This window comes from Colletes latitarsis, unplaced genomic scaffold (genome assembly GCF_051014445.1).
Source record: "Colletes latitarsis isolate SP2378_abdomen unplaced genomic scaffold, iyColLati1 scaffold0002, whole genome shotgun sequence".
Classification (NCBI taxonomy): Eukaryota; Metazoa; Arthropoda; class Insecta; order Hymenoptera; family Colletidae; genus Colletes; species Colletes latitarsis.
The window spans coordinates 27877087-27902584 of NW_027488365.1; positions in this window are offsets into that span (position 1 = coordinate 27877087).

The window sequence follows — 25498 nt, forward strand, 5'->3', positions numbered from 1 at the left end:
CGGGTCGGGCGGGCTTCTCCTCGCCGGGCGGTGTACTGGTGGTCGGACGCGATCGCGGAGTTGCGAGTCGCGACTGTCCGAGCCCGACGCCAGTACACCCGCGCGCGCCGTCGTCAACGTACAGGCGACGGCGTGGCGCGAGTGAGGGCAGCTGATGACCTGTATGGAGCATACCGCGTGGCGCGGGTTGCTCTGCAGGTCGCCATCAAACGGGCCAAGACCCGGGCATGGAAGGAGCTCCTCCAGACCCTTGATGACGATCCATGGGGGCGCCCATATAAGGTGGTGCTGAATAAGCTCCGCCCGTGGGCGCCCCCCGTCACCGAGGGTCTTGACCCCCGGCTGCTGGAGGACGTGGTCAATACACTCTTCCCAATTGGGGAGAGGGGACCGCGTCCTCCGGCGGCGGCGGCTGTCCCAGTGGAGTGGACGGCCGAGCTGGGGGTCACGCAGGAGGAGCTGGCAGCGGCCATCAGACGGCTCGGGGTTCGTAACACGACCCCGGGTCCGGATGGTGTGCCCGGCCGGGTTTGGGTCTTGACCCAGGGCGTCCTTGGGGCCGACCTCAGGCGGTTGTTCGACCGCTGCCTGAGGGACGGGCGATTCCCCCCCAGTTGGAAGGTGGCGAGGATGGTCCTCCGCCGGAAGGAGGGTCGGCCCGCGGAGTCTCCCTCCGCATACCGGCCCATTTGTCTCCTCGACGAGGTGGGCAAGCTCTTCGAGCGGGTGATTGCTGCCCGCCTCGTCGAGCACCTGTCGCGGGGTGATCCCGGTCTGGCCGACTGCCAGTTCGGTTTCCGGGGGGGCCGATCGACTATCGACGCGATAGGTCGTGTGAGGGCCCTCTCGGGGGCGGCCGTCTCCCGGGGAGGGGTGGCATTGGCAGTATCCTTGGATATTGCCAATGCCTTTAACACCCTCCCCTGGGAAGAGATAAGGAGGGGACTCGAATATCATCGGGTCCCCCCTTGTCTCAGGGCGGTCGTCGGGGATTATCTCCGCGGCAGGTGGATCGAGTATCCGGGCCGGGATGGTGATATGCGGAGGGAGGTGTACTGCGGTGTTCCGCAGGGGTCGGTCCTCGGGCCACTCCTGTGGAACATCGCGTACGACTCGGTGTTGCGGGCCGGCCTCCCCGACGGCGTCAGCACGGTATGTTATGCGGATGACACACTGGTGCTGGCCGTCGGGGCGCACTGGGGGAGGGCCATGCGTCGCGCGGAGGAGGGGTCGCAACGCGTCGTCGACCGGATCAGGGGGATGGGGATGACGGTGGCGGTCCATAAGACCGAGGTGATTGCGTTTCATTCACCTCGGCAGGATCCGCCACCCCCTCTGATCCGGGTGGGTGGGGCTGACATCGAGGTGAAGCCCCAGATCAGGTATCTAGGGATGATCCTCGATAGCCACTGGCGTTTCGAGGAGCATTTCCGCTGCCTGGTCCCCCGGTTGGAAAGGATGGTTGCGGCTCTGGGCCGGATCCTGCCCAACCTGGGTGGCCCGGCGGGCCGAGTTCGTCGCCTCTATGTGGCAATGGTCCAGTCGGTGGCCCTATACGGGGCCCCCGTCTGGGCGGACGACCTGGCTGCCTCCCGGCGCAGCATGACTATGCTGCGTCGGGTGCAGAGGCGCATGGCGCTCAGGGTCGTCCGCGGGTATCGGACCATGTCACATGAGGCGGCGACGGTTCTAGCGGGGATGCCGCCCATGGACCTGATCGCGCGGTCGCACGCGGTGATGTACCGGCACCGCGTCGACCGTCGCGCGGGGGTGGGGGCGGTCCCGGGCGGGCAGGAACCTGCTTGGGGCGATTTGAAGCGCCAGGCCCGGCAGTCCGTGTTGCTCGCGTGGCAGGAGCGGCTGGCTCTGCCAACCGCGGGGCACCGGACTGTCGGGGCGGTTCGGCCACTCCTGAAGGAGTGGCTGGACAGAGGCCATGGCAGCCTCACCTACCGGATGGCACAGGTATTTTCCGGGCATGGCAGATTCGGAAGATACCTGTGCCGGATAGGGAAGGAGCCGACGGCGCGTTGCTGCCACTGCGACGCTGAGCAGGACACGGCGGATCATACCCTGGAGGTATGCCCCGCGTGGGAGGGGGAGCGCCGTGTCCTGGTCGGCGTCGTCGGGCGGGATGTCTCGCTGCCGGGCGTGGTGCGCGCCATGCTCGGCAGCGAGGAGAAGTGGAGGGCCGTGGCCTCCTTCTGCGAGAACGTAATGTTGCAAAAGGAGGCCGCGGGGAGGGAGCGCGAGCTTCAGCGGCGCGCTGAAGCTCGCGCACGTGCGGTGGCCCGAGGTCGTCGCCCGGTCGCGAGGCGTCGCGGGCGGCCGCCTCGGCGTGGCGGATGACCTAGGCTGGGAGGGGGGTCCTGAGGGGACCCTCCTCCCGCCAGGCGGCGCCGGGTCGGACCGGTTGGGGGTAGGAGTGCCTCCCCCTACCGGTCCGACGCAAGGGGAGGCACCCTCGGCGGTCTCGTGCGGCCATGAACGCCCGGCCGCCGAGGGGTGGAAACGGGGTCGCGGGCGGTTGCGAGTTGGGGCTCGCAGCCGCCACTAAACGCGGTCCCGGGACGGATAGCGGCGGGATGGCGTGCCCTCCGATTGTCCCCCCGGGGGATGGGTGCGAAAGCGCGGGCACGGGGAGGATACCGGAAGAATGCTTCGAGCGATTCCCGGTATCCTCCCAAAGCGTGCCGAAGGGTCACCGTGGGGTTTTTAGTGGGTAGGTTCCGCGCCTGTCGTTGTACGGGCGCGGGGAATCCCACACACCCCTCCCACCTCTCCCCAAGGAGGTGGGAGGGAGTCTTTCGAAGATTTTCCCCACGACAAAAAAAAAAAAAAAAAAAAAAAAAAAGGTCGGGAAGGCACGACCAGGTCGTCCCCCAAAAACGGCAGCGGTGACGCTGACCGTTGCGCAGGGGGGCGACCTGTCCCTCGCGGAGGCGATGCGGCTCGCCAGGGAGAATATCTCCCTGGAAGAGCTGGGCATCGCCTCCGTGAGGGCGAAGAGGGCCGTGACCGGGGGTCTCTTGCTGGAGATCCCCGGTGCAGAAGGCGGTGCGAAGGCGGATCGTCTCGCCCAGAGGCTCCGGGAGCAGCTGGGCGAGCGAGGTGTCCGGGTCGCCCGGCCCACGAAGCGCACGGAGATGCGCGTTTGTGGGCTGGACGACTCGGTCAGCGCACCGGATGTGTCCCGTGCCCTTGCGAGGGCGGGGGACTGTCCTGTGGAGGACCTGCGGATCGGAGAGATCCGCAGGTCGCCCTCCGGCCTCGGGTCGGTCTGGGCCCGGTGCCCCCTCTCCGCCGCCCGTAAGGTGGCGGAATCCGGGAGGGTGTTGGTGGGGTGGGTTTCGGCGCGAGTGGAAATCCTCGCGCCGCGCCCGCTCCAGTGTCACCGCTGCCTCGAATTGGGGCACGTGAGGCAGTGGTGCACCTCGCCGGTGGACCGCAGCGGTCAGTGTTACCGCTGCGGTGCCAAAGAGCACCGTGCGAGCCAGTGCTCGGCGGCCCCCCACTGCTCGCTGTGTGCGGACATGGGGAGGCCAGCCGATCACAGGGTGGGGAGCAAGAAGTGCTCCCCCCCCTCCCGGAAGGAGAGGAAGAGGCGGGCTGCACCGGCTCCGGTGCCGAGGGCGGTGTCATCGTCCTCCATGGAGGTGGGCGGTGCTACGGGGACGGACGGCCGGGAGGAGGCTGGCGCGGCCATTAATTAATGCCGCCCCGCCTCCTCCTCCAGGCCAACCTCAACCACTGCCGCGCGGCACAGGACTTGATGTCCCAAGTCCTCGCGGAGTGGGGGGTTGGCCTGGCGGTTGCCGCCGAGTCGTACCGCGTCCCTGATCACCCTCATTGGGTGGGCGACGCGGACGGCTTGGTGGCGACGGTATGGGGAAGGGGCGACGGGTCCCCACCGTTCTCCTTGTTGGAGCGCGGTCGGGGATTCGTCGCCGTGGACTGGGGGGGAGTCGCTGTGGTGGGGTGCTACATTTCGCCCCGTAGCGGTCACGCTGCGTTCGAGCTGCACTTGGCCGTGGTCGCGGCATGCGTGCAGCGCTACGCGGCCCGGCCGGTGCTGGTCCTGGGGGATTTTAATGCCAAGTCGGTGGCTTGGGGATCCCCCAGGACCTCCGTTCGCGGCGGGATCCTGGGCGATTGGGCGGCGGGGCTCGACCTCCGGGTATTGAACCGGGGGTCGGAGCACACATGCGTGCGGCGATATGGGGGGTCCATCGTGGATGTTGGATTCGCGACCCCCAACGCCGTGCGCATGGTGTCGGGTTGGCACGTGGTCGCGGGGGCAGAGACACTCTCCGATCACCGGTACATCCGGATGGAGGTCTCTGCCGCCGCGAGTGCATCCCGACACGGCCGCCTGCGTGGCACCCCACCACGCCGCTGGGCGCTTCGGCGCCTGGACAAGGACGCCCTGATGGCAGCTGCCCTCGCTGCAACTTGGCCGCAGGGAGCGGCCGAGTTGCCGAGCATAGAGGAGGAGGTCGCCCGGCTCGGAGCATTGGTCGCGGGTATTTGCGACGCGGCGATGCCTCGGGTCGGGCGGGCTTCTCCTCGCCGGGCGGTGTACTGGTGGTCGGACGCGATCGCGGAGTTGCGAGTCGCGACTGTCCGCGCCCGACGCCAGTACACCCGCGCGCGCCGTCGTCAACGTACAGGCGACGGCGTGGCGCGAGCGAGGGCAGCTGATGACCTGTATGGAGCATACCGCGTGGCGCGGGTTGCTCTGCAGGTCGCCATCAAACGGGCCAAGACCCAGGCATGGAAGGAGCTCCTCCAGACCCTTGATGACGATCCATGGGGGCGCCCATATAAGGTGGTGCTGAATAAGCTCCGCCCGTGGGCGCCCCCCGTCACCGAGGGTCTTGACCCCCGGCTGCTGGAGGACGTGGTCAATACACCCTTCCCAATTGGGGAGAGGGGACCGCGTCCTCCGGCGGCGGCGGCTGTCCCAGTGGAGTGGACGGCCGAGCTGGGGGTCACGCAGGAGGAGCTGGCAGCGGCCATCAGACGGCTCGGGGTTCGTAACACGGCCCCGGGTCCGGATGGTGTGCCCGGCCGGGTTTGGGTCTTGACCCAGGGCGTCCTTGGGGCCGACCTCAGGCGGTTGTTCGACCGCTGCCTGAGGGACGGGCGATTCCCCCCCAGTTGGAAGGTGGCGAGGATGGTCCTCCGCCGGAAGGAGGGTCGGCCCGCGGAGTCTCCCTCCGCATACCGGCCCATTTGTCTCCTCGACGAGGTGGGCAAGCTCTTCGAGCGTGTGATTGCTGCCCGCCTCGTCGAGCACCTGTCGCGGGGTGATCCCGGTCTGGCCGACTGCCAGTTCGGTTTCCGGGGGGGCCGATCGACTATCGACGCGATAGGTCGTGTGAGGGCCCTCTCGGGGGCGGCCGTCTCCCGGGGAGGGGTGGCATTGGCAGTATCCTTGGATATTGCCAATGCCTTTAACACCCTCCCCTGGGAAGAGATAAGGAGGGGACTCGAATATCATCGAGTCCCCCCTTGTCTCAGGGCGGTCGTCAGGGATTATCTCCGCGGCAGGTGGATCGAGTATCCGGGCCGGGATGGTGATATGCGGAGGGAGGTGTACTGCGGTGTTCCACAGGGGTCGGTCCTCGGGCCACTCCTGTGGAACATCGCGTACGACTCGGTGTTGCGGGCCAGCCTCCCCGACGGCGTCAGCACGGTGTGTTATGCGGATGACACACTGGTGCTGGCCGTCGGGGCGCACTGGGGGAGGGCCATGCGTCGCGCGGAGGAGGGGTCGCAACGCGTCGTCGACCGGATCAGGGGGATGGGGATGGCGGTGGCGGTCCATAAGACCGAGGTGATTGCGTTTCATTCACCTCGGCAGGATCCGCCACCCCCTCTGATCCGGGTGGGTGGGGCTGACATCGAGGTGAAGCCCCAGATCAGGTATCTAGGGATGATCCTCGATAGCCACTGGCGTTTTGAGGAGCATTTCCGCTGCCTGGTCCCCCGGTTGGAAAGGATGGTTGCGGCTCTGGGCCGGATCCTGCCCAACCTGGGGGGCCCGGCGGGCCGAGTTCGTCGCCTCTATGTGGCAATGGTCCAGTCGGTGGCCCTATACGGGGCCCCCGTCTGGGCGGACGACCTGGCTGCCTCCCGGCGCAGCATGACTATGCTGCGTCGGGTGCAGAGGCGCATGGCGCTCAGGGTCGTCCGCGGGTATCGGACCATGTCACATGAGGCGGCGACGGTTCTAGCGGGGATGCCGCCCATGGACCTGCTCGCGCGGTCGCACGCGGTGATGTACCGGCACCGCGTCGACCGTCGCGCGGGGTTGGGGGCGGTCCCGGGCGGGCAGGAACCTGCTTGGGGCGATTTGAAGCGCCAGGCCCGGCAGTCCGTGTTGCTCGCGTGGCAGGAGCGGCTGGCTCTGCCAACCGCGGGGCACCGGACTGTCGGGGCTGTTCGGCCACTCCTGGAGGAGTGGCTGGACAGAGGCCATGGCAACCTCACCTACCGGCTGGCACAGGTATTTTCCGGGCATGGCAGCTTCGGAAGATACCTGTGCCGGATAGGGAAGGAGCCGATGGCGCGTTGCTGCCACTGCGACGCTGAGCAGGACACGGCGGATCATACCCTGGAGGTATGCCCCGCGTGGGAGGGGGAGCGCCGTGTCCTGGTCGGTGTCGTCGGGCGGGATGTCTCGCTGCCGGGCGTGGCGCGCACCACGCCCGGCAGCGAGGAGAAGTGAAGGGCCGTGGCCTCCTTCTGCGAGAACGTAATGTTGCAGAAGGAGGCCGCGGGGAGGGAGCGCGAGCTTCAGCGGCGCGCTGAAGCTCGCGCTCGTGCGGTGGCCCGAGGTCGTCGCCCGGTCGCGAGGCGTCGCGGGCGGCCGCCTCGGCGTGGCGGATGACCTAGGCTGGGAGGGGTGTCCTGAGGGGACCCTCCTCCGGCCACGCGGCGCCGGGTTGGACCGTTTGGGGGTAGGAGAGCCTCCCCCTACCGGTCCGACGCAATGGGAGGCACCCTCGGCGGTCTGGTGCGGCCATGAACGCCCGGCCGCCGAGGGGTGGAAACGGGGTCGCGGGCGGTTGCGAGTTGGGGCTCGCAGCCGCCACTAAACGCGGCCCCGGGACGGATAGCGGCGGGATGGAGTGGCCCCGTCCCGCCGCTATGAGGCAGTGTGTCTACTGGGGGGACCGATTGTCCCCCCCGGAGGATGGGCGCGAAAGCGCGGGCACGGGGAGGATACCGGAAGAATGCTTCGAGCGATTCCCGGTATCCTCCCAAAGCGTGCCGAAGGGTCACCGTGGGGTTTTTAGTGGGTAGGTCCCGCACCTGTCGTTGTACGGGCGCGGGGAATCCCACACACCCCTCGCACCTCTCCCCAAGGAGGTGGGAGGGAGTCTTTCGAAGATTTTCCCCACGACAAAAAAAAAAAAAAAAAAAGTATGAGTCTGATGAGGGCAAATCCCAGGCCTAACCTAGACCTAACATGCGTTATCATCTAAAATATTTATCGAAACCTGGTTTAATCGACTGTTTCAGTATGGTACCACATTACTACGTGACCCAAACCAGAAAAAGCCCAGGATCTGGTCAACGAGTATGCGAAAAATGCGAAAATATGAGCATGATGAGGGCAAATCCTAGACCTAAGCCAGACCTAACATGCGTTACCCTCTAAAATAATGAACGAAACCAGGTTTAATGGTCTGTTTCAGTGTGGTAACACATTACCACGTGATCCAATCCAGAAAAAACCCGGGATCTGTTCAACAAGCATGTGAAGAATGCGAAACTATGAGCCTGATGAGTGCAAATCCCAGACCTTACCTAGACCTAACTTGCGTTATCCTCACAAATATTGATCGAAACCAGGTTTAATGGACTCTTTCAGTGTGGTACCGCATTACTACGTGATCCAATCCAAAAAGGCCCAGAATCTGGCAATCAAGTATGAGAAATATGCGAAAGTATGAGCCTGATGAGAGCAAATCCCAGAACTGACATAGACCTAACATGCGTTATCCTGCAAAATATTGCCCGACACAAGGTGTAATGGACTATTTCAGTGTGGTATCACATTACTACGTGATCCAAATCAAAAAAAGCCCAGAATCTGGCCATCAAGTATGAGAAATATGCGAAAGCATGAGCCTGATGAGAGCGAATCCCAGACCTAACCCAGACCTAACATGCGTTATCCTCTAAAATATTTATCGAGACCAGGTTGAATTGACTGTTTCAGTGTGGTACCACATTACTACATGATCCAAACAAGAAAAAGCCCAGAATCTGGCTATCTAGTATGAGAAATATGCGAAAGTATGAGCCTGATGAATGCAAATCCAAGACCTAACATAGACCTAACATGCGCTATCCTCTAAAACATTGATCGAAACCAGGTTCAATGGACTGCTTCAGTGTGGCAAGACATTACCACATGATCCAAACCAGAAAAAACCCGGGATCTGTTCAGCAAGTATGTGAAGAATGCGAAAGTATGAGACTGAAGGGGGCAAATCCCAGACCTAACCCAGACCTAACATGCATTATCCTCTAAAATATTGATCGAGACCAGGTTTAATCGACTGTTCCAGTGTGGTCTCACATTACTACGTGATCCAAACCAGTAAAAGCCCAGGATCTGGCCAACAAGTATGAGAAATATGCCAAAGTATTAGCCTCATGAGGGCCAATCACAGACCTAAACCAGACCTAACATGCGTTATCCTTTGAAATGTTGACCCAGACCAGGTTGAATTGACTGTTTCAGTGTGGTACCACACTACTACGTGATCCGATCCAGAAGATGCCCAGAATCTGGCCATCAAGTATGAGAAATATGCGAAAGTATGGCCCTGATGAGTGCAAATACCAGACCTAACCTAGACCTAAAATGCGTTATCCTCAAAAATATTGATCGAAACCAGGTTTAATGGTCTGTTTCAGTGTGGCAACACATTACCACGTGATCCAAACCTGTAAAAGCCCAGGATCTGGCCAACAAGTATGAGAAATATGCGAAAGTATGAGCCTGATGAGTGCAAATCCCTGACCTAACCTAGACCTAACATGCGTTATCATCAAAGATATTGATCCAAAACAGGTTTAATGGTCTGTTTCAGTGTGGTAACACATTACCACGTGATCCAAACCAGAAAAAACCCGGGATCTGTTCAACAAGCATGTTGTTACGTATGTCGAACGTTTCGTTCCTCAAATTTTTCTTGTCACTTGCGTGCATTATGAAATCGCCCTGCTACTTATCTAACCTTTGAAATGGGGGTCACTTCCGTCGCGATGCAGTAGCCCGTTAATTAATACAATTCGGAGAATAGAGCAGCCCGTTAATTAATACAATTCGGAGAATAGTGCACACGGTGATTTCTAACGTACTTTTGAATCCGCCCCACACAGATTTTTTGGTATATAAACCCTGTGATTTCATTACTCGGGGGATCATAATCGTACCGTCACGTTAGAGTCAACGTCACGTCTCTTGTCACGCGTATACGATTTGATAGTCAGTTGTATCTTGCGAGATCGGGCTACCGTACCCTTTAGTATCAAACCATATAGAATCCGTGAACCGGCATAAATTCTATTGCGGCCTTTATTTCCAACTGACATACCCCCGCATCGCCAGTGCGTCAACACCGTGCAAGGTCATTTTATGTAAATATACTCATTCTTTGATCGCGACATAAGATACACGAAACAATTGTATTTTATTTGTTGATTTAAGAATATATCTACTTTTATTATCAAATCAGAGTTACCCAACTTCTTTAACCCACAATTATATAAAGCGATTATTATTAGTTAAACGTTCCCATAATAATATAACCTTACCGCTCGGGTTATATTATATTTAATAATTCACAGTTACGAGTTCAATTAACACATCCCCAAATCCAAATACAACCTCTTACAACCTAGTGGCTCCTCGATTACGCATCGAGTTCGTCCACGCAATCTATTACCATCCTAGCGGCTCCCCGATTTCGCATCAGGTTCGTCCGCATCCTACAGCTCCCTGATTTCGCATCAGGTTCGTCTGTGATTTATCCAACCTCCCAGCAGCTCCTCGATTTCGCATTGAGTTCGTCTGCGTTTCTTCCAACCTCCTAGCAGCTCCCCGATTTCGCATTGGGTTCGTCTGCGTCGTTATCAACAATCCTAGTGACTCCCCGATTTCGCATCGGGTTCGTTCACGACGTTTCACCCTCCTACGGCTCCCTGGTTTCGCACCAGGTTCGTCCGTACGTGACTCCATCCCAGAGGCTCCCTGATTTCGCATCAGGTTCGTCCTCGTTATCAACTATCCTAGCGGCTCCCCGATTTCGCATCGGGTTCGTCCGTGTACCTAACTAACAAATTGATACCATATTCCATATTCTTTCCCGCACTTGCAGGCCACGCGCGCTGCACGGCCCTGGCTCGTAACAGAAACTGGTGACAGCTGTGGGATTTAACTATTTTAGAATCGCTACGTAATTTTTGGGTTTCTTGAGAAGTTGAAATTTCTCTTCTTGAATTTAGACGATATACTAGTTTTCGCTAGTTAAGTCAACCAGTTAACTCTTGTTAAGAATATACTAGTTTTCGCTAGTTAATACACATTGTTAATTGGGTTTAAATATACTAGTTTTCTCTAGTTGAATTAAAATAAATTATTAAAAATGACAAGTTCACAAGCAAATATTTCGTCGAACGATATTATGAACTTGACATTATCGCTTGCAAATTCAATGTCACTTTTGACACAAAAGACATGCATACAAAACGTTACATCGACGATACCGACTTTCGACGGAGAAACTCCATCTTTATCGCGTTTTGCACAAAGTGTGGAGGATGGGTTAACATTGATACCTGAGGGTTCGGAAGCCGATTATCTGGCGATTGTTCTGACTAAACTCATAGGTCCCGCACGAAGGTGCACCTTAGAGCATAAATTCGTGAGTGTTAGCGAATTGATTAAACATTTAAAAAAGAGATTCGCGCCGGGAAAAAGTTTGTCGTATTTCCAAGTAGACATCGCGAGTTTACGTATTCGCGAGGGTGAAAGTTTGCGACAGTACGTCGACAGGACTAGTCACCTGGTTTATTGCGCGCGCGGAGCCATTCGAGAAAGATACCGGGACAACGCCGAAGATTTCATCAAGGAGATGGAACGAGATGTTTTGGAAAATTTCATCGAAGGCTTACCGGATCGTATTTCTTGGAAGGTGTCGGCACAATTTAGAGACATACGGACTCTTGAAGATGCTTACGACGCCGTGCTGCATATAGACAGGAAACTAAGGAATCGAAGACAAATGCCCCGGAACAAATCACCTGCACGGTGGTCACGAAAGGATCGTGGAACCGAAGATTATCGCCACCGCGACAATCAAGTGTCGTACCCTGGCTCGCCGAGTCGTTATGACCGAGGGCGGCATGCTAGAACATACGAAGGTCAAGAGGATCGAGAGGAACAACCACATGCGTCGGCATGGCCCGTGCGACAAAGGAGCCCCTCGATTTCCCCTTCGAGGCGTTCTTACGATTTTCCTAAGGATGAAGGAAATCATTATTCCATATTAAAAAATTCCGAAAGATATCGCGAACCGAAATTATATTGTTGGTATTGTGAAACTACGGGACACGACGGGAAACCCTGTAGGAAAAATCCGCGTAATCCAAAAAACCGACGCGACTCGCGGGACTCGTCAGCCGAATCGAACGGGTCTTTAAACTTCAATCGCGCTCACCGTACCGGCGACACGATGAGCGGCAACGAAACCCGTCGTCAAAGAACAGTACACTTCGAAAACCACTCCTTATCAAAGAAACACCTGCCCCACGTCTCGAAACCAAAGTCCCAGAACTGGAATTAGGAAAGGGAACATTTTTAATCGATTGCGGTGCAGCCATCAACTTAGTACGTCTCGATGTTTTAGGAACAAAAGCAATAATAAATTCTCGCGAAGAAATAGAAATAACAGGATTAACCACAACTCCAATTTACACGTTAGGAACCACAATTCTCCATATTCACGATACACCCGCATTTTTCTATATAGTAAGAACTCTTGCAATAGACGCTGATGGACTCATCGGAAGCCCATTTTTAATGCAAGAGGGTGCCGAAATTTCTTATTATCATGGGACCATGGTATTAAGGGACAAACCTATTAGACCATTACGTTTTTCAAACCGCAATGATTTGTTTTCATCTTTAAACTCGCAAACTCCGACTAAACACAGGCTCGAAGCTCGTACGATACAACAAATCGCGGTAAAAATAGCAAACCCGACAGTAAAGGAAGGATATTTACCACGTATTAAAACTCACGATCAACTGTACGTAGGGGAAGCAGCTGTAACAAATAACAACGGAAAATGTCACGTCTTAGCAACGAACACCAGCAGCGAAGACCTCGACGTAGAGATAGAACCACAGATAATAGAACCGTACGATTTTCTAAGCACATCGGACGAAGACCTTTGCTCATATGCAGAACAGCCAACAAAATTCAGGACCACCGAAGATAGGATAGAAAAACTCGTAAATACACTAAATACCAATCATTTAAACAGGGAAGAACGAGCATCCGTCACTGATTTAATAAAAGAATTTCCAGACCGATTTTTTCTGCTTGGAGACAAATTAGGAAAAGCAGCTGATTTTAATCATTCGATTCACACCATAGACGAAATACCAGTAAACACAAGACAATATCGATATCCGCCTGTGCATCAGGACGAAATACAAAAACAGGTTAGCGCATTATTATCACAAGGCATAATTACTCCGTCAAAATCACCCTACAACTCACCTTTATGGATCGTACCGAAGAAAGCTGACTCACAGGGAAACAAACGTTGGCGCATGGTAATAGATTTTCGCGCATTAAACGAAAAGACAATCTCCGACAAATATCCATTACCACAAATCACAGAAATTTTGGACCGATTAGGAGGAGCAAAATATTTTTCCGTTTTTGATCTCGCCAGTGGATTTCACCAGATAGAAATGAATCCAAGGGATAAGCAAAAAACAGCATTCACCACACCGCATGGACATTACGAATTTTCAAGAATGCCTTTTGGTTAAAGAACGCTCCACCTACATTTCAACGCCTCATGGATCAAGTTCTCACCGGATTACAAGGAACAGACCTCTTCGTTTACCTGGACGACATTGTCGTTTACGCTTCATCATTGCAAGAACATAATATCAAAGTTAAAAAATTATTGAACCGCCTTCGGGAACAGGGCTTAACCCTTCAAACTGACAAATGCGAATTTCTACGCAAAGAAGTTGCATATTTAGGACATATAATTTCCGAAAAGGGGGTAAGACCGGATCCAAGAAAATTAAAAGCTGTGCAAGACTTTCCCACACCGAAAACGCAGAAGAATATTCAACAATTTTTGGGCTTAGCAGGATATTACAGAAGATTTATACCAGATTTCACCGTGAAGTCAAAACCATTGATCAATTTACTAGGAAAGGGCATTAAATTTAAATGGACAGAAGAACAAGATCAAAGTTTTAATCAATTACGTAAAGAACTTTGTCAACAACCTATATTGCAGTATCCGGATTTCACCAAACCCTTCATCGTGACTACAGACGCATCCGAATACGCCATAGGAGCTGTACTTAGCCAGGGGGAAATAGGAAAGGATTTACCGATAGCATATGCATCTCGAAGCCTTAATAAACCTGAAAAGAATTATTCGGCAACAGAGAAGGAATGTCTCGCAATGGTTTACGCAGTAAAGTATTTCCGACCCTATATTTATGGAACAAAATTCACCCTTGTCACAGATCACCGTCCCTTAGTCTGGCTACATTCAGTTAAGGACCCGACCTCCAGGCTAATAAAATGGAAATTACGACTTTCGGAATACGAGTATCAGGTTATCCACAAGTGTGGAAAAACGAACATGAACGCGGACGCGTTATCGCGCAACCCTCCATCAGTCTGTCTACCGCTCATTCCGCGGGAGTCAAAGGACGATCCCGACTTCCGGGCTCAAGTACCACCGACTACCGATAAGCAATTCATAGGTCACCGTATACAACAGTTACGTCGAGATAGGGAAAACCGACCCAAATACCGGGAGGCTAGTAGTAGCTCGGACGAAGAACAAGGCCCCTCTTATGGAAAAATTCAACACTCGCCGATAATAGCTAGACACCGAACTCTACCCAGCTTATCGCACGAAGTAACATTGCCAGACGAATCTCAGGAAATCATAAACAACTTACTGCCAGCAGCAAACTCCACAAGGAACACACTACCGGAGGAAGATAACAATTTACCCGATGACCTAATGTCCTTTGAAGAACCACTTGAAATTACCAATAATGAAAATACAATTATGGAAAATCCTCGTAAAAATGTATTCTGTACTCCACAGGTAACACCGCATGTTACAGACGAAATTTTACAACCAGCCATAATTCATCCACCTGCAAGGGTTGCAACCGAAGCAAGTGCAGAACGGCTACCTGACGCCTTTGACCACACGCCTGACCCTTACTTACCATACGCATCCGACACAGATGTTTTAACCGACGAAAACGAGCACCGATACACTGCGTCAAAACAATCTTATAAAATAACTGTTTCTTCGAACACCCTCGCTGCGGAAAACGGACATTACGCGCACTTCATATCAGCAGATTGCAACCTAGTATCCACCGTGGGAAAAGTATTACTGGACACCGAAATAATTAATAAACCGGATCTTTTGGCAGCGCAACCGAAAAAGGGACACGTATTGACTTCAGACAATGGATTGTTTAAAACCTTCAGTATAGTAATTTCTGACAATTTTTACGACAATATTACGGCAAAAGATGTATCCCATGGGTTAAAGACCCTCAGACATACCCTGGACCAAAATCAAATAAATTCCTTTCGAATCTCTGTAACAGGAGATTTACACAAATTACCAGCTAACAAATTTTACAAAATATTAGAAGAAGTTTTTACCGAAACAGATCAACAAATTACTCTATGCAGCTGTGCTATCACCACACCGTCTGAATCGGATAGATTGGATATAATTCGCGAAGCCCATGATAGTTTAATTGGAGGGCATAAAGGGATAACAAAAACGTACAAACGCATTCGATCAAAATTCCATTGGCCAAAAATGCGCAACGAAATTCAAGAGTACATCAGGACATGCCAAAGTTGCCAAGAACAAAAATTAGTTCGAGCAAAGACTCGCCAACCCATGTTGATCACCGACACACCGCTGGATGCATTTGACAAAATATCACTGGACACCGTGGGACCTCTTCCAATCACGCCTAATGGAAATAGACATATTCTTACCATACAGGACAATCTGACGAAATACTGCGTGGCAGTTGCAATACCTAATATCCGAGCCGCGACCATTGCAGATGCCTTCGCACGACACTTTATCGCAATCTACGGTACACCTCGCGCAATATTAACAGATAAAGGAACTAGTTTCATTGGAAATTTAATGACGAATTTGGCAGAAATATTTAAAATCAAACAAATAACAACTTCCGGATACAGACCACAAACTAATGGATCATTGGAAAGAAGTCACATCGTGCTCACTGAATACCTCAAACATTACATGGATGATTACGAAGATTGGGATTTATTAATTCCTTTTGCAATATTCTCATATAACACATCCGTTCACGAAGCAACAAATTTCACACCATACGAGTTAATTTTTGGAAAAGTAGCTCGAGAACCCAGTTCCTTCCCAGATAAAGAGAAATTAAAATCATATGGAGATTATTTACAGGACTTGATTTCACACATAACTACAATCCGTAACATTACTTCGAAGAGGCCGAATATCCCGGATCGGTAACGCGGAAGACGGAGTCGTTGCCGATCTCCACCTGGACCGACTACAGGGGCAGCCACCTGTGAACGTAGCCGAGCACTGGTTGGAGGTGGGCTACGTCGTGCCCAAGGTTTAAACCCAGAACACAACGCACCAGTATCGATAAGTACACATCACAACATGATACTACACACCCCGACACATTTAGCTTTCAATTATTCTACTTTTCGCGACTTTTATTATTTTCTTTTGTAAATAAGTAACAGGGCGCTTTCCGTCTAATATGAAAGCATCACGCATAACGCGATGTTTCATCTTGGGTGGGGAGATGTTACGTATGTCGAACGTTTCGTTCCTCAAATTTTTCTTGTCACTTGCGTGCATTATGAAATCGCCCTGCTACTTATCTAACCTTTGAAATGGGGGTCACTTCCGTCGCGATGCAGTAGCCCGTTAATTAATACAATTCGGAGAATAGAGCAGCCCGTTAATTAATACAATTCGGAGAATAGTGCACACGGTGATTTCTAACGTACTTTTGAATCCGCCCCACACAGATTTTTTGGTATATAAACCCTGTGATTTCATTACTCGGGGGATCATAATCGTACCGTCACGTTAGAGTCAACGTCACGTCTCTTGTCACGCGTATACGATTTGATAGTCAGTTGTATCTTGCGAGATCGGGCTACCGTACCCTTTAGTATCAAACCATATAGAATCCGTGAACCGGCATAAATTCTATTGCGGCCTTTATTTCCAACTGACATACCCCCGCATCGCCAGTGCGTCAACACCGTGCAAGGTCATTTTATGTAAATATACTCATTCTTTGATCGCGACATAAGATACACGAAACAATTGTATTTTATTTGTTGATTTAAGAATATATCTACTTTTATTATCAAATCAGAGTTACCCAACTTCTTTAACCCACAATTATATAAAGCGATTATTATTAGTTAAACGTTCCCATAATAATATAACCTTACCGCTCGGGTTATATTATATTTAATAATTCACAGTTACGAGTTCAATTAACACATCCCCAAATCCAAATACAACCTCTTACAACCTAGTGGCTCCTCGATTACGCATCGAGTTCGTCCACGCAATCTATTACCATCCTAGCGGCTCCCCGATTTCGCATCAGGTTCGTCCGCATCCTACAGCTCCCTGATTTCGCATCAGGTTCGTCTGTGATTTATCCAACCTCCCAGCAGCTCCTCGATTTCGCATTGAGTTCGTCTGCGTTTCTTCCAACCTCCTAGCAGCTCCCCGATTTCGCATTGGGTTCGTCTGCGTCGTTATCAACAATCCTAGTGACTCCCCGATTTCGCATCGGGTTCGTTCACGACGTTTCACCCTCCTACGGCTCCCTGGTTTCGCACCAGGTTCGTCCGTTCGTGACTCCATCCCAGAGGCTCCCTGATTTCGCATCAGGTTCGTCCTCGTTATCAACTATCCTAGCGGCTCCCCGATTTCGCATCGGGTTCGTCCGTGTACCTAACTAACAAATTGATACCATATTCCATATTCTTTCTCGCACTCGCAGGCCACGCGCGCTGCACGGCCCTGGCTCGTAACAATGTGAAGAATGCGAAAGTATGAGTCTGATAAGGGCAAATCCAAGGCCTAACCTAGACCTAACATGCGTTATCCTCTAAAATAATGATCGAAACCAGGTTTAATGGTCTGTTTCAGTGTGGTAACACATTACCTCGTGATCCAATCCAGAAAAAACCCGGGATCTGTTCAACAAGCATGTGAAGAATGCGAAACTATGAGCCTGATGAGTGCAAATCCCAGACCTTACCTAGACCTAACTTGCGTTATCCTCACAAATATTGATCGAAACCAGGTTTGATGGACTGTTTCAGTGTGGTACCGCATTACTACGTGATCCAAACCAAAAAAGCCCAGAATCTGGCCATCAAGTATGAGAAATATGCGAAAGTATGAGCCTGATGAGAGCGAATCCCAGACCTAACCCAGACCTAACATGCGTTATCCTCTAAAATATTTATCGAGACCAGGTTGAATTGACTGTTTCAGTGTGGTACCACATTACTACGTGATCCAAACAAGAAAAAGCCCAGAATCTGGCTATCTAGTATGAGAAATATGCGAAAGTATGAGCCTGATGAATGCAAATCCCAGACCTAACATAGACCTAACATGCGTTATCCTCTAAAACATTGATCGAAACCAGGTTCAAAGGACTGCTTCAGTGTGGTACCACATTACTACGTGATCCAAACCTGTAAAAGCCCAGGATCTGGCCAACAAGTATCAGAAATATGCGAAAGTATTAGGCTCATGAGGGCAAATCCTAGACCTAACCCAGACCTAACATGCGTTATCCTCTAAAATATTTATCGAGACCAGGTTGAATTGACTATTTCAGTGTGGTACTTCATTACTACGTGTTTCAAACCAGAAAAAGCCCAGAATCTGGCCATCAAGTATGAGAAATATGCGAAAGTATGAGCCTCATGAGAGCAAATCCGAGAACTAACATAGACCTAACATCCGCTATCCTGTAAAATATTGACCGAAACCAGGTTTAATGGACTGTTTCAGTGTGGTATCACATTACTACATGATCCAAACCAAAAAAAGCCCAGAATCTGGCCATCAAGTTTGAGAAACATGCGAAAGTATGAGCCTGATGAGTGCAAAACCCAGACCTAACATTGACCTGACATGCGTTATCCTCTAAAATATTTATCGAGACCAGGTTGAATTGACTGTTTCAGTGTGGTAAAACATTACTACGTGATCCAAACCAGAAAAAGCCCAGAATCTGGCCATCTAGTATGAGAGATATGCGAAAGTATGAGCCTGATGAATGCAAATCCCAGACCTAACATAAACCTAACATGCGTTATCCTCTAAAACATTGATCGAAACCAGGTTTAATGGACAGTTTCAGTGTGGCAAGACATTACCACGTGATCCAAACCAGAAAAAACCCGGGATCTGTTCAGCAAGTATGTGAAGAATGCGAAAGTGTGAGACTGAAGGGGGCAAATCCCAGACCTAACCCATACCTAAAATGCGCTATCCTCAAAAATATTGATCGAAACCAGGTTTAATGGTCTGTTTCAGTGTGGTAACATATTACCACGTGATCGAAACCAGAAGAAAACCCGGGATCTGTTCAAGAAGCCTGTGAAGAATGCGAAAGTATGAGTCTGATGAGGGCAAATCCCAGGCCTAACGTAGACCTAACATGCGTTATCATCTAAAATATTGATCGAAACCTGGATTAATCGACTGTTTCAGTATGGCACCACATTACCACGTGACCCAAACCAGAAAAAGCCCAGGATCTGGTCAACGAGTAAGCAAAAAATGCGAAAATATGAGCATGATGAGGGCAAATCCTAGTCCTAACCCAGACCTAACATGCGTTATCCTCTAAGACATTAAGCGAAACGAGGTTTAATGGACTGCTTCAGTGTGGTACCGCATTACTACGTGATCGAAACCAGAAAAAGCCCAGAATCTGGCCATCTAGTATGAGAAATACGCGAAAGCATGAGCCTGATGAATGCAAATCCCAGACCTAACATAGACCTAACATGCGTTATCCTCTAAAACATTGATCGAAACCAGGTTCAATGCACTGCTTCAGTGTGGTACCACATTACTACGTGATCCAAACCTGTAAAAGCCCAGGATCTGGCCAACAAGTATGAGAAATATGCGAAAGTATGAGCCTGATGAGAGCGAATCCCAGACCTAACCTAGACCTAACATGCGTTATCCTCTAAAATATTTATGGAGACCAGGTTGAATTGACTGTTTCAGTGTGGTACCACACTACTACGTGATCCAATCCAGAAAAAGCCCAGAATCTGGCCATCAAGTATGAGAAATATGCGAAAGTATGGGTCTGATGAGTGCAAATACCAGACCTAACCAAGACCTAACGTGCGTTATCCTCAAAAATATTGATCGAAACCAGGTTTAATGGTCTGTTTCAGTGTGGTAACACATTACCACGTGATCCAAACCAGAAAAAACCCGGGATCTGTTCAACAAGTATGTGAAGAATGCGAAAGTATGAGTCTGATGGGGCCAAATCTAAGGCCTAACCTAGACCTAACGTGCGTTATCCTCTAAAAGATTGATCGAGACCAGGTTTAATCGACTGTTTCAGTGTGGTCCCACATTACTACGTGATCGAAACCAAAAAAGGCCCAGAATCTGGCCATCAAGTATGAGAAATATGCGAAAGTATTAGCCTCATGAGGGCAAATCCTAGACCTAACCCAGACCTAACATGCGTTATGCTCTAAAATATTTATCGAGACCAGGTTGAATTGACTATTTCAGTGTGGTACCACATTACTACGTGATTCAAACCAGAAAAAGCCCAGAATCTGGCAATCAAGTATGAGAAATATGCGAAAGTATGAGCCTGATGAGAGCAAATCCCAGACCTAACATAGACCTAACATGCGTTATTCTCTAAAAAATTTGGTCGAAACCAGGTTTAATGGACTGTTTCAGTGTGGTATCACATTACTACGTGATCCAAACCAAAAAAAGCCCAGAATCTGGCCATCAAGTATGAGAAATATGCGAAAGTATGAGCCTAATCAGAACAAATCCCAGACCTAATATAGACCTAACATGCGTTACTCTCAAAAATTTGGTCGAAACCAGGTTTAATGGTCTGTTTCAGTGTGGTAACACATTACCACGTGATCCAAACCAGAAGAAACCCGGGATCTGTTCAACAAGTATGTGAAGAATGCGAAAGTATGAGTCTGATGGGGGCAAATCCAAGGCATAACCTAGACCTAACATGCGTTATCCTCTAAAATATTGATCGAATCCAGGTTTAATGGACTGTTTCAGTGTGGCACCACATTACTAGGTGATCCAAACCAAAAAAAGCCCAGAATCTGGCCAACAAGTATGTGAAGAATGCGAAAGTATGAGACTGAAGGGGGCAAATCCAAGGCCTAACCTAGACCTAACATGCGTTATCCTCTAAAACATTGATCGAAACCAGGTTTAATGGACTGTTTCAGTGTGGGACCACATTACTACGTGATCCAAACCAGTAAAAGCCCAGGATCTGGCCAACAAGTATGAGAAATATGCGAAAGTATTAGCCTCATGAGGGCAAATCACAGACCTAACCCAGACCTAACATGCGTTATCCATTGAAATGTTGGCCCCGACTAGGGTTAATTGACTGTTTCAGTGTGGTACCACATTACCACGTGATCGAAACCAGAAAAAGCCCAGGATCTGGTCAACGAGTATGCGAAAAATGCGAGAATATGAGCCTGATGAGGGCAAATCCTAGACCTAACCCAGACATAACATGCGTTATGCTCTAAAATATATATCGAGACCAGGTTGAATTGACTATTTCAGTGTGGTACCACATTACTACGTGATCCAAACCTGTAAAAGCCCAGGATCTGGCCAACAAGTATGAGAAATATGCGAAAGTATTAGCCTCATGAGGGCAAATCCTAGACCTAACCCAGACCTAACATGCGTTATGCTCTAAAATATATATCGAGACCAGGTTGAATTGACTATTTCAGTGTGGTACCACATTACTACGTGATTCAAACCAGAAAAAGCCCAAAATCTGGCCATCAAGGATGTGAAGTATGCGAAAGTATGAGCCTCATCTGAGCAAATCCCAGACCTAACCTAGGCCTAACATGCGTTATCCTCTAAATCATTGATCGAAACCAGGTTTAATGGACTGTTTCAGTGTGGTACCACATTACGACGTGAAACCAAACCAGAAAAAACCCAGGATCTGTTCCACAAGTATGTGAAGAATGCGAAAATATGAGTCTGATGAGGGCAAATCCCAGGCCTAAACCAGACCTAACATGCGTTATCCTTTGAAATGTTGACCCAGACTAGGTTTAATTGACTGTTTCAATGTGGTACCACACTACCACGTAATCCAAACCAGAAAAAGCCCAGGATCTGGTCAACGAGTATGAGAAATATGCGAAAGTATGAGCCTAATGAGAGCAAATCCCAGACCTAACATAGACCTAACATGGGTTATTCTCTAAAATTTGGTCGAAACCATGTTTAATGGTCTGTTTCAGTGTGGCAACACATTACCACGTGATCCAAACCAGAAAAAACCCGGGATCTGTTCAACATGTATGTGAAGAATGCGAAAGTATGAGTCTGATGGGGCCAAATCTAAGGCCTAACCTACACCTAACATGCGTTATCCTCTAAAAGATTGATCGAGACCAGGTTTAATCGACTGTTTCAGTGTGGTCCCACATTACTATGTGATCCAAACGAGAAAAAACACAGGATTTGTTCAAGAAGTATGTGAAGAATGCGAAAATATGAGCCTGATGAGGGCAAATCCTAGACCTAACCCAGACCTAACATGCGTTATCCTCTAAAATATTCATCGAGACCAGGTTGAATTGACTGTTTCAGTGTGGTACCACATTACTACGTGATCCAAACCAGAAAAAGCCCCGTATCTGGCCATGAAGTATGAGAAATATGCGAAAGTAAGAGCCTGATCAGAGCAAATCCCAGACCTAACATAGACCTACCATGCGTTATCCTCTAAAATATTGATCGAAACCAGGTGTAATGGACTGTTCCAGTGTGGTACCACATTATTACGTGATCCAAACCAAAAAATGCCCAGAATCTGGACATCAAGTATCAGAAATATGCGAAAGTATGAGCCTCATGAGAGCAAATCCCAGACCTGTCATAGACCTAACATGCGTTATCCTCTAAATTATTGATCGAAACCAGGTTTAATGGACTGTTTCAGTGTGGTACCACATTACTACGTGATCCAAACCAAAAAAAGGCCATAATCTGGCCATCAAGTATGAGAAATATGCGAAAGTATGAGCCTTATGAGAGCAAATTCCAGACCTAACATAGACCTAACTTGCGTTATCCTCTAAAATATTGATCCAAACCAGGTTTAATGGTTTGTTTCAGTATGGTAACACATTACCACGAGATCCAAACCAGAAAAAACCCGGGATCTGTTCAACAAGTATGTGAAGAATGCGAAAGTATGAGTCAGATAAGGGCAAATCCAAGGCCTAACCTAGACCTAACAGGTGTTATCCTCTAAAACATTGATCGAAACCAGGTTTAATGGACTGTTTCAGTGTGGTACCGCATTACCACGTGATCCAAACCAGAAAAAACCCGGGATCTGTTCAACAAGTATGTGAAGAATGCGAAAGTATGAGTCTGATGAGGGCAAATCCACGGCCTAACCTAGACCTAACATGCGTTATCCTCTGAAATATTGATCGAAACCAGGTTTAATTGACTGTTTCAGTGTGGTACCACATTTCTATGTGATCCAAACCAGAAAAAGCAAAGGATCTGGCTATCAAGTAAGAGAAATATGCGAAAGTATGAGCCTGATGACGGCAAATCCTAGACCCAACTCAGATCTAACATGCGTTATCCTCTAAAATATTGATCGAGACCAGGTTTAATCGACTGTTTCAGTGTGGTCCCACATTACTACGTGATCCAAACCAGTAAAAGCCCAGGATCTGGCCAACAAGTATGAGAAATATGCGAAAGTATTAGCCTCATGAAGGCAAATCACAGACCTAACCCAGACCTAGCATGCGTTATCCTTTCAAATGTTGACCCTGACTAGGTTTAATTGACTGTTTCAGTGTGGTACCACATTACCGCGTGTTCCAAACCAGAAAAAGCCCAGGATCTGGTCGACGAGTATGCGAAACATGCGAAAGTATGAGCCTGATGAGTGCAAAACCCAGACCTAACATTGACCTGACATGCGTTATCCTCTAAAATATTTATCGAGACCAGGTTGAATTGACTGTTTCAGTGTGGTAAAACATTACTACGTGATCCAAACCAGAAAAAGCCCAGAATCTGGCCATCTAGTATGAGAGATATGCGAAAGTATGAGCCTGATGAATGCAAATCCCAGACCTAACATAAACCTAACATGCGTTATCCTCTAAAACATTGATCGAAACCAGGTTTAATGGACAGTTTCAGTGAGGCAAGACATTACCACGTGATCCAAACCAGAAAAAACCCGGGATCTGTTCAGCAAGTATGTGAAGAATGCGAAAGTGTGAGACTGAAGGAGGCAAATCCCAGACCTAACCCATACCTAAAATGCGCTATCCTCAAAAATATTGATCGAAACCAGGTTTAATGGTCTGTTTCAGTGTGGTAACATATTACCACGTGATCGAAACCAGAAGAAAACCCGGGATCTGTTCAAGAAGCATGTGAAGAATGCGAAAGTATGAGTCTGATGAGGGCAAATCCCAGGCCTAACGTAGACCTAACATGCGTTATCATCTAAAATATTGATCGAAACCTGGATTAATCGACTGTTTCAGTATGGCACCACATTACCACGTGACCCAAACCAGAAAAAGCCCAGGATCTGGTCAACGAGTAAGCGAAAAATGCGAAAATATGAGCATGATGAGGGCAAATCCTAGTCCTAACCCAGACCTAACATGCGTTATCCTCTAAGACATTAAGCGAAACGAGGTTTAATGGACTGCTTCAGTGTGGTACCGCATTACTACGTGATCGAAACCAGAAAAAGCCCAGAATCTGGCCATCTAGTATGAGAAATACGCGAAAGCATGAGCCTGATGAATGCAAATCCCAGACCTAACATAGACCTAACATGCGTTATCCTCTAAAACATTGATCGAAACCAGGTTCAATGCACTGCTTCAGTGTGGTACCACATTACTACGTGATCCAAACCTGTAAAAGCCCAGGATCTGGCCAACAAGTATGAGAAATATGCGAAAGTATGAGCCTGATGAGAGCGAATCCCAGACCTAACCTAGACCTAACATGCGTTATCCTCTAAAATATTTATGGAGACCAGGTTGAATTGACTGTTTCAGTGTGGTACCACACTACTACGTGATCCAATCCAGAAAAAGCCCAGAATCTGGCCATCAAGTATGAGAAATATGCGAAAGTATGGGTCTGATGAGTGCAAATACCAGACCTAACCAAGACCTAACGTGCGTTATCCTCAAAAATATTGATCGAAACCAGGTTTAATGGTCTGTTTCAGTGTGGTAACACATTACCACGTGATCCAAACCAGAAAAAACCCGGGATCTGTTCAACAAGTATGTGAAGAATGCGAAAGTATGAGTCTGATGGGGCCAAATCTAAGGCCTAACCTAGACCTAACGTGCGTTATCCTCTAAAAGATTGATCGAGACCAGGTTTAATCGACTGTTTCAGTGTGGTCCCACATTACTACGTGATCGAAACCAAAAAAGGCCCAGAATCTGGCCATCAAGTATGAGAAATATGCGAAAGTATTAGCCTCATGAGGGCAAATCCTAGACCTAACCCAGACCTAACATGCGTTATGCTCTAAAATATTTATCGAGACCAGGTTGAATTGACTATTTCAGTGTGGTACCACATTACTACGTGATTCAAACCAGAAAAAGCCCAGAATCTGGCAATCAAGTATGAGAAATATGCGAAAGTATGAGCCTTATGAGAGCAAATTCCAGACCTAACATAGACCTAACTTGCGTTATCCTCTAAAATATTGATCCAAACCAGGTTTAATGGTTTGTTTCAGTATGGTAACACATTACCACGAGATCCAAACCAGAAAAAACCC